The sequence below is a fragment of the Dasypus novemcinctus genome, chromosome 30 (assembly GCF_030445035.2).
Source record: "Dasypus novemcinctus isolate mDasNov1 chromosome 30, mDasNov1.1.hap2, whole genome shotgun sequence".
NCBI lineage: Eukaryota > Metazoa > Chordata > Mammalia > Cingulata > Dasypodidae > Dasypus > Dasypus novemcinctus.
In genome coordinates, this window is record NC_080702.1 from 27,187,881 (window position 1) to 27,191,884 (window position 4,004).

At 56.1% G+C, this 4,004-nt stretch overlaps 1 pseudogene; it reads left to right on the forward strand.

Moving 5' to 3' along the window:
- The first annotated feature begins 805 nt into the window (after positions 1-805).
- On the forward strand, positions 806-3,880 carry LOC111764773 (ubiquitin-associated protein 2 pseudogene; annotated as a pseudogene).
- The last annotated feature ends 124 nt before the right edge of the window (positions 3,881-4,004 follow it).

A 4,004-nucleotide genomic window follows, 5' to 3' on the forward strand; every position in this document is an offset into this window, starting at 1 on the left:
ATGGGAAGAGAAATAAATAAAATTAAATCTTTAATAAAAAAGAAGAAGAAAAAAAAATAAAGAAGTATCTGGTCCAAATGTCCACACTGCCAAAGGTAAGACCCCTTTGGTTAGCTTTTCTGTTTCCAGCATGAGAATGAATCAATCAACCTAGTCAGCTTATCAGAACTTCAAGCAACGTACAAAGAACCATGCACGCTCATCAGTAGATATCAAATGAAACATTATGTCACTAACCTCCCAGTATTAGTTCCTCGCATTAGACTGAACATCCAAAGTCCCCATTGTTTCCCTGGATTTCCATATTTCATTCAAAAAGCACCCACAGGGTTTCACACATGTAGGCATGCGTAAAGCTCCCAGAAGTCCACCTTTATTGCACCTGTGGAAGCAATGTACACTAAATCTCACAACAGTGAGTAATGCCCAAGGAGCCTGGTCCACCCGATGCGTTCAGTATTACATGAAAGGTCATAGGGCTTCACAGCTATTTTCAGATGCGAGCCGCATATTTTTGACAGCAGCTCTTTGGTCAGGAAACTTGCTCTCGCCTGACCATCTTTCAAAAATAAGACCCCTTTTTTCCTTCCAATTACAGACTATAAAACCCAGAAAATTGTTTTTTTTAATTTAATTTTATTTTTTACTTATCCTTTTTTTTTAAAGGTAATAGATGGCCGCCACCACCACTTTGTAAGAGGCATATTGGCAGGTAACGAGCGGTGGTGGCGGCGGATCCTGTGGACACCTAGAGCAGCAGCGATTTTCTATTTTATATATCCGCTATTTTGCATATACTGTGTACATGACTTCGGTGAGCAGTGACTGTTCCCGCCGTGCTTGGAGGAAAAACACAGATTTCAGCGACACAGACAGTACAACCGTGGAAACAGTAGTGCAGGCAACAGCTGAACAGATGCGTCTCGCTCAAGCGATCTTCGATAAAAACGATGCAGACTTTGAAGCTAAAGTTAAACAGCTGATGGAAGTGACGGGAAGAATCAGGATGAATGCATCGTGGCCCTATGTGACCGTAACGGAGATGTACCAAAGCTCTCAATGTAATTGGTGGAAGGGAATTCAGACACGACTTCATGGGAGGCGGTAGTGGGGAGGAAGAATTTTGGAAAAGAAAGTTTAGAAGAGAAAGAGAAGAGAGAGAAGAGAAGTGAGTCGGTGACGTGGAAGCAACAATCGAAAGGAAGAGGAAGTGGCGATTGTGGCGGAGAGTTTAGAAGTGAAGAGAGTGGAGTTGATTACAATGAAGGGGACAAGCCTTCAGACCATGGCAAGTGAGCCCATGGTAGAGGATTTGGACGTGGCAGAGGGAAAGGGACGGGAAGGTTCTCAACTCAAGGCATGGGGACATTTACTCCTGCAGGCTACTCAAATTCTCCATCCACTCTTGGCTGTGGGACTAAACCGGTAGTTTGGGAAATTGCTCAGAATGGTGGAGACAAACAAGATGGCGCCTGGAAGAGCTCTGTGGAAGAGTGGACAACAGAAGACTGGACTGAAGATCTTCCTGAAACAAAGGTTCTAACCGCCTCATCTGTTCTAGCAGAAAATCATGTCATGCCTGGGCAAGGCTATTGATCAGATGGCACCAGGAACTGGCAGTGTCATCTCCTGCTCTCCTCAGAGTCTGCCATCATCCATCCTTGGTTCAGGATTCGGAGAGCTAGCACCTTCAAAAATGGTAAACATTAGCAGTTTCCAGATTTTGGACCAGTTGAGAGCTCCAAGTATGGGTCAGTTGACCACCACCCAGAGTTCCCAGCAGGGTAGTGCGAGTCTCCCCACAACCGCATCTTCTTGGGGACCTCAAGCCCCCAACATCTCAACCGTCAGCCCTCCCTCAGTTTGGCGTCCAATCTCAGCCTGAGCCATCCCCGGTTCTAAGCCAGCTGAGCCAGCGGCAGCAGCGCCAGACCCAGGCGGCCACTCTTCCTCCCCCTGGGCTGGAGTCCTTTCCTTCCAAGAATCAACACCTGGAGACAGTCCCACCACTGTGGATACGGTTTTGCAGCTTCCCAGCATGGGCCGTTGAAAACGTGGCTGTGTCTGCACACCAGCCACCACCCGGAGCGCGTCAGGCTCCCTAAGCCTCTAAGATCGACAGTGGAAACGCCTGGTTCAGCAGATGTCACGGGGTTAACGTTCAGTTTGGCACCCTGGAATTTGGAGCAGAACCTTCTCTATGGGATTCTGGATCAGCTCCAACCAGGGAAAAGAGTTGACGGATCCCCATCAGCTTGTATTCAAAATCTCCAAGGGGCCCTTGGAGTCCCTCTTCACCGATGACCGGTGCAGGACACATCCCACCTACACGGCTTCTGTCCTTACCTCTTCCGGTCCAACCAGCTCATCCTTGAGCTCCTCTAGTCCAGTACCAACGTCTTCCTCCGATGACCAAGGCTCTGTGCACGACAGAGCCGGCTCCGGGAACTGTCACGAATGGACATGGCGGTGGTCGAGACACCACTTCATCTGTGTCTAGCCCCAGCGACAACAGACCCTCCCTCCGTCCTCCCACCTGAGGGCTCGCTGCCACCGCCACCTCCTGCGGAAGGCGTCCTGCCCCCCGCGTCACAGCACACCGCCGCTCTCCTTGCCTCAGCCTGGTGGACCATCCGGCAGCCCCCTCTCTCAGCTTAGCAGCTGCCTCTCCAGGCACCGGAGCAGGCTCTCCTCTGCGCACGCAGCACCCTCCTCGAGCACGCTGCGCACGCGTGCCAGCGTGGAGGGCGCCCCTTCCCTCCGGTGCTGCGGGCAGCGACCCCTGCCTGGAGTGCCACGTCCCCCGGGGGCCAGGCTGCCCCGCGGTGTGAACACAGCGAAGGGCCCCTGACCGGGTGGGGGCATCGTGAGTGTGCCCAGTAGGCATACCAGGCGGCCTTGGTGATCACAGGCAAAGAGCCCCCCAGCCCGCCCCGGGGGGGGGGGATCTCCGCCGCTGCATCACCAGCGCCCCGTGGCCGCCGAGGACTGCCTCCTGCTCCAGATGCTGCAGTCACGGCTACCAACGGGTGACCGCGGAATCCCCCTGGCGACGCCCACAGCCCTCGCCTGCAGAGGCAGGGACCCTGCTAATGATCCGTGTGCAAGTGATGTCACCGAGTTCGGCCAAGGTGACTGCAGCCCCTGCACCCTCCGCCGTGCTGGCACAGCCCCAGCAGCGCCCGTCTCGGACCGACCCAGCAGCCCTCCCTGAGTGCTGGCTATAGCGACCCACGCCTGCCCCAGGACCCAGGCGTGCCCGCTGCCTTCCCAGACGGGCCCACGTGTTTGTCCCTCCAGCCTCAGCCGAGCGGCACGGGGTGGACCCCAGCACCCCGGCCCCGGCCCCCCTTTCTGGCCAGCACGGCTACAGCGCGGGTTACGGCGACCTGGCCCGAGGGACAGCGGCTGGGTGGGGACTACACAGAGGGTGGCATCACAGGCACAAAGCTGGCCTGCAGTTCTGGGCCGGGCAAAGGGATATCAGTGTCTCCAAGTCCACCCGATAGGACCGGATCTGGCCACAACAGGACTCAGGCTCTTGACAAGCAGGGATTTCAGGCAGGGACCCCTCCACCGCTCAGCCTGCCCTCTGCCTGGAGTACCCCGGAGCAGCCCCCGGCTGTGCGCTCCCCACCCTTCCTGCACATCCTGCCCGGCCACCAGCAGTCCCGCTCGCGGTTGCTGCACCGCCGCCTCCGGCGGGATGCCCGGGCGAGCCCAGGGCTGGAGGGGGGCCCACCCCGCTAGGGGCCCTGCTCCAGCCTCCACAGCCTTTCCTCCTCCCCAGGACGGCTCAGCACAGCCAGCCCAGTTTCTCCAGCCCAAGACTCGAGCCTCCAAACCCACCTATGGCAACGCTCTGTTCTGGACAAACTGAACCCCAAAGAGAGGGCTGGGGCAAGCGGACTTGGCCCAGTGGTTAGGGCATCCATCTACCACATGGGAGGTCCGCGGTTCAAACCCCGGGCCTCCTTGACCCGTGTGCAGCTGGCCCATGCACA